Source organism: Magnolia sinica, chromosome 1 (assembly GCF_029962835.1).
Source record: "Magnolia sinica isolate HGM2019 chromosome 1, MsV1, whole genome shotgun sequence".
NCBI lineage: Eukaryota > Viridiplantae > Streptophyta > Magnoliopsida > Magnoliales > Magnoliaceae > Magnolia > Magnolia sinica.
The window spans coordinates 91,250,910-91,260,567 of record NC_080573.1 but is presented as its reverse complement, the minus strand read 5'-3'; the positions used below and the strand labels follow the sequence as shown (position 1 = coordinate 91,260,567).

Genomic DNA, 9,658 nt, shown 5'->3' with positions numbered 1-9,658 from the left:
TCTGATATATTGGGAGTGAGACTCGATCAGTGGGCTCCTCTAGCAATGTAAGGGTCTACATAGCATGGCCTACTTGAGACTAGAATTGGCCACACACTTGGTCCTTTATATATTAAATTATCCAGTAAAATGGGTGATCAATGAGGATATAATATATACCTCGAGGTGGAACCTACTTAGGATGACTTATACAGACAAGTGCACCATGGTGGGGGTCTGAAGTAGGCCCGAGGGATAAGTTGGGTGGCAACAAATACTACAATGGGCTTGTGAAAGTTTTTCAATGGTAGTTACTCAACTCCCATTAATTTCTTTGGTGCAGCCAGTTCGAAGTACTGATCCACCTCGACCTCATCTATAGGCTTATGACCTAAATTGATAGGAAAAGCATATGGATGGTATGGATAAAATAGATATATCATGGTGGGTCCCGCTGCCAGATGGGCAACGTGGGTAAATTACAAACATCATGGTAGCCCTTGGGAAGGTCTCAATGGTGGGCACCATTTCCCCACTGTATCTTGAGGTATGGCCCGCCTGAGATCTAGATCTGCCCCTCAACTTGGGCTAGCAAGATGGATGGATGTTGTGCATTTCATGAGCACACCACATGGCCCCACAGATCAGTGGGCCCACTCTAAAGTGACCTGGAAAAACAGATGTACTGCATGGATATAAAATGGACACACCATGGGGGACCCTGGAAGGTTTCCACGGAGATGTCACTATCCCACTGTTAATATTTGCGGGGCCCACAAAACTTTGGATCAAGACGGTATTGTGTAGCCCCACATCTATGTCACACGTGGCCTAGGTCACTAGGTTGGGCGACGACAACATATCATGGTGGGCTCCAGCGGATTTTAACGGTAATGGATCAAACCCTGCTGAAATCCACGGTGCAGGCCACCACCATGAAACGATGGGCCCCACATGAGTTGGGTCAAACCGATATTCGTGTTTTCCTTCCTCCGGGTTTATGAGACCTGTGAACAGGTTTGATGACAAATAAACATCAAGGTGGGCCTTAGGAATGTTGCAACAGTGGACGTCCTTGTCTCCATTGCTTCCTGTGGTGTGGTCCACCTGATATCTGGATCTGTCTCATTTTTGGGAACCATCCCGAAAATAATCTGAAGAAACAGATGGGCGGCGTGGATTCAACATATACATCATGGTGGTCCCACGACGGGGGCCTACCCACGCTGGTGCTTCCAACAACGCCGGGGGAACTAGTGGAGGACGCCCACCCCCACTTTATCCAGTGGTGCGGTCCACCTGAGATCTGGATCTCCCTCATTTTTTGAATTCTACCCAAATATGTACTGGAGAAGAGGATGGACGGTGCGGATGCAACAACTACGCTAAGGTGGGCCCCAAGAGTGGCCCACCAGCTGGCTTCAGAAGGGGGCAGCGCCCTGGCCCACTATTTCCTATGGTGTGGGTCACCTAAGAGTTTGATCTTCTTAATTTTTGGGCCCCGGAACTGAAAAGATCTGTAAAAAAAATGATGTACGGTGTGGATTCTACACATACATGATAGCGGGTCCCACGAGTCGAGCCCGTTCACGCTCACGTTGCTGGGCAGTCACGCCCATGCACGTGATTTTATTTTATTTTTCCGGTGAATGGGGCCACACTGGGGTGGTCCGATCCGTCCATCTTATTGGCGAGCTCGCCATGGATCCAAAGAGGACAGCCTTGGACAGGTAAAACTACATATAAACATCACAGTGGGCCTTACAAAGTTTCAACAGTGGATGCCATCATAGACACTGTTTTCTATGGTGTGCCCCACCTGAGATTTTTATCAGGATAATATTTTGGTTATAGATCTAAATTATTATGGCAAAAATTATGGGTGGCGTGGATTATATATATACATCAAGGTGGGCCCCACGAGTGGAGCACCTTGTCCACACCAAAAGCAGCAGCACCAGCTACAGCAATAGGTCCGGGGACGCTTTGCATTCCAGCGGCAGCTGCTGCCGTTTTCCATTTTTATCTCTTTTTTGGTTTTCGAATATTGGTGGGGTCCACTTTCGACAATTCAGTCCGTTCATCCTTTTTGCCAAAGAGTATTGGATTAAGTTGATCTTTGCATTTTTATTATTTTTTTCTTTCATCCAAATCTAATCAACATGTTGAATGGAAAATAAATATCATAGCGGGCCATAGAAGGTGTTCCATTATGTGATAGCATGTGGGGCATACTGTCTCACAGCATGGCCCATTTGTAGGCCCCACAATGGTCCACAACATTAAAGGAAAGAGAGAAGGGAAAAAGGAAGGAAGGAATGAAGGAAGAGATCGGCCAATGGATGGGCCCCTGCCACTATGAGGCCCTTCAGACACAACTAACACATATACAAAGTGGGTCCCACCCTTGTGGCTCATGAATTTTTATTTTTTTTTTTTAAGTAAGGAGAAATGGAGAGTTTGTCCTCTCTTACACTCACAATGATGATGAACAGTTGGATTGAGACGAATCGTTGATCGGACAGCTTAGATGGACCTCTCTCCTTCTAGACTCCTCTAACCCTCAAAATTTTCCTCTCTCTCTCTCTCTCTCTCTCTCTCTCTCTCTCTCTCTCTCTCTCTCTGATCTCTCTTAAACACTCTTCCTCAAACACTCTCTTAAGCACTCTCTCTTAAACACTCCCTCTCTCAAGCATTCTCTTCTCTCTCTAATCTCTTTCGAATTTTCTCTCATCTTTTCTTTCCTTATCTCTAATCTCTTCTATCTTTTCTTCTCACTCTTACTTAATATGAAATTTTGTGAAAATTAGAGGGGTTTGGGTGCTTTGTGGTAGGAATTTTTCGATAAAGAGGGAAATAGGAAAAGATGGATGGGTAAAATGGAGAGAGTGAAAGAGAGGGGGGAGTGGCTTAGCATGGGCAAAGGTATGAATGAGTGATGAGAGGCATGAGATTATTTGACTAATGGAGAGAGAGAGATGTGTGTGTGATTGCTGGGTTGATGGATTGATTGATTAGACTACTTTGAGATTTGTGCAAGGGGGGCCTGCGCCACCCGTGAGTTGCGGCCCACCTTAAATTGTGCCAAAAACTATAATTTCTAATATGGGTGTCGCAATTGGGCGTGCCATGCGGCATTGGAATTGCAGCATCTGTGCAATTGCAAAGGCACAAGTCTCAGGTCATTGTTATACTGGAATAGGGTTATGATCGAAACTCATCGATAAGATCTACCATGAACGTGCTTGCACTGGAAATGAAGCATACAGTCAGTCCAATAAGGTTACGGATCTTACAACTCTAACCTCCTAACAAAAAATCTCATCCTCAAATTTGCACAGCGAATCCAAGCTAATTAAAACAAATCCAAAGAAAGGAATTGTGTCACCATATAACAGCGCAACGTACAAATACAATCAAACATATATATAAAAAAAAAGATTGTGATAACACTCGCGAATTTCAACCTCTCGTTCCCAAGACACCTCATCTATCCTATGGTGACATCACTAAACCTTCACCGAATGAATGACCTTGGTCCGAAGTACCTGCTCTTTCCGGTTGAGGATACGAACTGGCTACTCAATGTAAGAAGCATCCTCACGAACTTCCAATGGCTACCAATCTATCACTAGAATTACGTTTGACCCACACTTCAACCATATAAAAACATGAAAAAAATTGTGAATGCCCGATAATTGAAGTGGTAAGGCAAGCAGATAGGCCATGGCGCCAACGCACCCAATGATCCCAAAGGGTCTAATGAATCTCGGGGCAAGCTTCCCCTTGACTCCAAAATGAATGACACTCTTCATGGGCGAGACCTCGAGATACACATGATCTCAATGACAAACTCCAAGAGACGACTCCAACGATCTGCAAAACTCTTATGTCAACACTAGGATGTGCACATTTGCTACTTGATGATATCGATAGCCTCTTATGTTCTTTGCCTTAGCTCAGAGCCTAAGAGATGGCACTCTCCAAACTCGGTCCAACAACTCGGTGACTTGTAAGGTATGTTATTTAATACCTCAAAAGGAGTCATACCAATAATCGCCTAGTAGCTATTATTATACACAAACTCTACCAAACACAAGTGCTCATCCTAACTACCTGAGAAATCCAACACGCAAGCTCGGAGCATGTCCTCAAGGATCTAATTGACCCTCTCGGTCTGTCCATTGGTCTGTGAATAATACGTGGTACTGAATTTCAAGGCAGGCCCCATCTCATTTTAATAACTCCTCTAGAACTACGACGTGAATCTCGAATCTCAATAAGAAATGATTAAAACCGAGATACCGTGCAGTCTCACAATCTCCTCAATGAACAACTTCGCAAGATGATCCAATGGCCAGGTCTCATGTATCATAATAAAATGTATCGACTTCGTCAAATAATCAACAGCAACCCAAATGTCATCGCGATGAGTCCTTATAAGCCCATCATAAAGTATTTGGTCATGTGCTCCCACTTCCACGATGGGACACTCAACAGCTATAGGGGACCTGGAGGTTTTCGATGATCGACCTTGACATGCTAGCAGGTATTGACCTCTGACACAAAACTAGAAATCCAACGCTTCATTCCATCCTAGAAATACTACCTCCTCATATCATGATACATCTTTACGCAGTCCTAAGATCTTTACGCAACTCTGGAATATCTAGGACACACAACCAGCCTCTAAAGTGAAGTCCGCCATCTGCCCCAATCTATCAGTCTATCTAACCATCTGACGTAGCCTCTACATGATAATCCTTTAATGCTTAATCTGCCTGCTGAGCCTCGATCGCCCTAGAAATAAGAGAGGGTTCAATCAACGAGCTTGATAACTGTATGGCGGAAGATGCAAGCTCAACTCAAAATCAAATTTTGCTACTGTAATATCTTGAAAAAATCCGTACAAAGATCAAGCATCACCTCAGGCAGAAATCACTAAAGATCGAATTCTGTAGAAATTAGACGAAAATTAATTAAGTATTAAACTAAATGATCAGTGGAATTAGCTTGGACCACTTTCTATACGAATTGCAAGACACAAAACCATTGGAATCGCTAACTCAACATTACCTAAAAATCTAGGAGCAATCTCAAAACCCAGTTGCTCTCGGGAGCACATTGAAACCCCGTATCGGACCTAGACCCCACATCGAAAATCCGATTACTGTGAAACTATGAGGTTATGACCATTTTATTGGGCTTGACAACCATCATGGGAATCGAGCCAAATAGTACCCAGAAACGCACAACTCGAGCCTAGAGCGAAGTGTGTGAGAAACGCGAATATCTTTAGAAAATGAACTCAAACTTAAGTGAATTGGACCATTCTCTTACAAGTGAAATTGAATACTTTAGACCATCAGTTTCTGACCAAACTTTACCCGTGGATCAGGGAAATTTCCCTGCACATGTCAGTATACTTATGGCCCTGATCGAGTGACATTGACCGTTGAACTGATACAGGTCCTCCATGGTCGATCCACAAATTCGATCAGACCGAAATCATAACCTGGCATAGATCCATGGTTAGGGAACTTACTCCATGACGCAAGTGAGTAATGAGCCTCCAGATGAGTCCTGTTTACCTGAAACAGATATCCTTTGGCTATAACTTAAGTATACCATGGCCCTGGGGCCATTTAAACCAGTTCTAGGCCTATTTAAGGACCTTAAACCACCCCATTCTCATTCCATACGAATTTTCTCCAAACCCTATGAGAGAGAAGAGAGAAAAGAAGAGGAAAGTGTGAGGAGAAGAGTGAGAGTTTGGAAGATCGAGGCAATGTTCCTCTCTTACGCCTACACGCACTAGATCGCCTCTACATCTAGCTACATGTTAAGGGTCGAATATTGCATAGCAGACCCCGATTACTACCTGATTTTACGTACATGATAAATGCCTAATATTATAATTTAATCGTGTTTTTATTACAGGATGTAATAAGGAGCTTTAATTGAGAAAGAGTATTAAAAGCATGAATTTAACGCTCAAGCATCACCAAGGCAGTGGACGGGACTCCATGGGACCAAGATAGAGGATTTACACGCTGGAGATCAGAGAAATTCCAGCCACTCACTTTAAACAGGCCTGAAAGACGTCCATAATGCAAGATCACAGGGTTCCCACCATCTGATGGCTCCCAACGTTATACATGGCCTGAGGACCATAAATGAACCGTACATGTCAAATATGAACCCGTGGATCTCTATGGAAGTGGCCCAACTGATAGATCAACCCATAAACCATCGATTTTGGGCCCACCTGATCTCTGGATATACCTCAATTTCGGTATCAACCCCTTAAATTAAATGAAAAAGAGGATGGACGGATCAGATTTCTCACATGCATCAAGCTGGGACCCACCGTGCGTACGTGGGAGTGCACATGCGCTGTGCACTCGCAGTGCACTGAGCAACGCAACAGAGCCTGCCTCTGTTTACAACAGACAGACGAACTGTCCGTTCGCCATCTTAGTATGGGCCACCAACAAGATGATCGGGATCGTCCATTTGTTTCAGAGGGTCAAACCGACCATACATATAAGGTTTTTCTTGATCTATGCTTGCATACACAGGAGAATACTGCCCAAACGTGGGACGAATGGCTGAATGAAAGCATCCATGGACCACACCAATTTTGATCCAAAAACAGTGATTCCCACCTGGTTTTTCAAGCAGAATGCAGTGGACGGCGTGGATTTCTCAAAACAAAAGCGATGTGGGCCCCACCATCAGTACAACGTAAGTGCGTTACGCACCCTGTTTCGCAGCCGGATGTTGTCCTGCTTTTGCGGCGGGTTGTGCGTTCTTGGAGGCGATTGGACGGATGATTTGAATCGTTCATCATGTAAGTCTGCCAAAAAACTCCCAGAGGACGTTCTCCTTTTAGAAAGAAAGCAAGAAAAGAGGGAGTAGAGGGCGCTGGCTCCTTGACTGCGTAACAAGATTTACGCAGAGGAGTTGTTGCTACGAAAGGAGTGCAGCTGGCTGTCTTTGGCGCACGGAGTTCCTTCACGGACTTCACCTCTCCACGCTCCTAGTGGACCGACCTTGGTGGTCTTATAAAAGGAAGACGTGAGAGAGAGAAGGAGTTTTTTTTGGCTTGGTTTGGATGATTGAAAGAGAAGTCAGGGACGTGGAGGAGAGAAGAGACATCTATTTTTCTTCTTGCTCTTTTCTTTTTCTTTTTCTTTTTAATTGCTTTGTTTAAAGGGTCCAGCCAATCATGGTCGGTTAAACCTCTTAGCTAGGGCTAAGAGGTGAAGCCTGTAGCGAGATGGAGATTCTATTTTGTGCTTTTAATTTAAATTCATGAATTGAATTTGATTTTAGTTGATTATTAAAGGAATACTTTTCTTAGTCTTTAATGGTCTGTTGTGACTGAAATTACAATGGGTCTGCAATGGCTTTGAGTATTTCTTTCTCCTTTTCATGTTTATGAAGTCAGGAAGCCCTGTTGTTCATCATTGTTCCATGGGCATGGTCGGATGACAGTACCCTTCCTAATCTTCATACATTGTTGGTTGATTGGTAATTAGTTTAATTCTGTTATTTACTTTGTCTCCTGGGCATGGTTTGGTGATGGAATCCATTCTAATTCATATACCTTTCATCTCTTGAAAACTATATCAAAAGAAGTCCAGTTGATTTCCATAATTTTTGAAGCAGGCATAAGATCTCCCTGATCTCTACAAGTGGATCCTCTGAATCCCTAGTTTCCTTCCTCTGAATTGTTTAAGTTTTAGATAATTATTCCACAATTATTCATCAATTTATATTTGATTTTGATTTCATCTTGGGCTATTTTTATTTCTACCTAGCTTCAGATAACGTACAGGTTTCAATCCCTTAGGATTCGACCTCGGTCTCACCGAGTTTATTACTACATCACAACCCTATACTTGGGGAGTGAACAAGTTTTTGGTGCCGTTACCGGGGACTGACGGTTGCGATTCTATGAAATTAATTAGGTTTAGAATTAGTTTAAGATTAGAATTTGACTAACTTTAGTTTTAGATTTTTTTTGAACTAACTTGTTTTCCTGTTTTGTAGGATCCTAACATAAGTTTCTAAATTGGTAATTCCTTCCTAATTTCTCTACTTTTTCTACTTTTACAATTAGGGTTTAAGGTTGAGAAATTTTCTAATTCTAGTATTCTCATATTTGTAGGAAATAGTTTATTTTTAGAAACTTTCCTGTTTTGTTTTAGAAAGTAGGTTAGTTATTTCCCTTTTTAGAAATTAACTTTCTATTTTTATTTTTAGTAACTTTCTAATTTTAACTCTTTTAGAATCTAACTTTGTTTCCTAATTTATTTTTAGAAATTTTCTACTTGTAGAATTTTTGTTTAGAAACTAACTTTCCTATTGTGTAGGGTTTTAAGGTAGAAATTTCTAATTCGGTAAGTTCTTTCTCTCTACTTTCTATTTTTCAGTTCTCTTTTAGTAATTTACTTTCTAGTTTAGGATCTTCTTCTTTTAGAAACTATTTTACTTCTATCTTTCTTTTTTAAAGATTTTCTAATTCTAGACCTTCTCTTTAGAAACTGACTTATTTGTTTTCTTTTGCAGGTCTTTAACTTAGGGACTTCAATTTGGTAATTTCTTTCCAACTCTCTCTTTCTTTCTAGATTTTCTTTTCCTTTCTTAGGATTAGGTTTCGAATTTGATTAAGGGCTACGAGTGTTTCATGCCCAAGTGGGCCCGTGACAACACTCGACGTCTCTTGACTGAAGGAGGATTGGTTGAGGGGTTGACTATCCATCGCAAGACTAGACACCACTCGAAATCCCCTGAGTTAATTGAAGTTATGGCTGAAGACCAACCTCCTCTACTTCCACCCAAGGTGGAGGATACCCAAGATGAGAACGAGGTGCATCAGGCACCCCCCGCCTCGTACTTTACGAGATTATCTACAACCGGCGGGAGTGAGTACGCCCTCATGCATGATTTTCCCTGAAAACATAGGACAAATGGACATCAAGCCAGGAGTTATCCAACTCCTTCCCAAATTCCATGGACTTGAATCAGAAAGTCCATATTTACATTTGAAAGAGTTTGATGAGATTATAGCTACATTATATTTTCCTAATGTATCTGAGGATACAATCAGGCTGAAACTCTTTCCTTTTTCCTTAAAAGAGAAGGCTAAGACGTGGTTACATTCACTGCGTCCTAGATCCATTGGCACATGGAACGACATGCAGAGGGAATTCATAAAAAAATTCTTCCCACATCATAAAACGATTACCCTCAGAAAAGCAATCATGAACTTTGCCCAAAAGGAAGATGAAACATTCTTCCAATGTTGGGAAAGGTTCAAAGATTTGGTCAGATCATGCCCACAACACGAATTTGAAACGTGGCGCATTACAAATTTTTTCTATGATGGACTGACATCTTTCATGCGCCAAATGGTCGAGACAATGTGTAATAGAGAATTCATTAATAAAAATGTTGACGAGGTATGGGATTACCTCGATAGTCTTGCTGAAAAAACACAATCATGGGACTATTACCCAAAGTCGAACACCACGTCTAGGCCGACTCAATTAAAGGAGAAAGGTGGATTATATCTCTTGAAAGAAGAGGATGATCTCAAGTGTAAAGTGACTACACTGATAAGAAAAGTTGAGGCCATGGAAAGAAAGAAGGATAAGGTTAATGAAATTGT

At 42.1% G+C, this 9,658-nt stretch overlaps 1 non-coding gene across 1 annotated transcript; it reads right to left on the bottom strand.

The window, feature by feature from the left end:
• Positions 1 to 9,233: 9,233 nt before the first annotated feature.
• LOC131222315 (small nucleolar RNA R71) lies at positions 9,234 to 9,340 on the bottom strand. Its single transcript, XR_009159996.1, has one exon. It is a non-coding gene; the product is annotated as a small nucleolar RNA R71 (small nucleolar RNA).
• Positions 9,341 to 9,658: the final 318 nt, after the last annotated feature.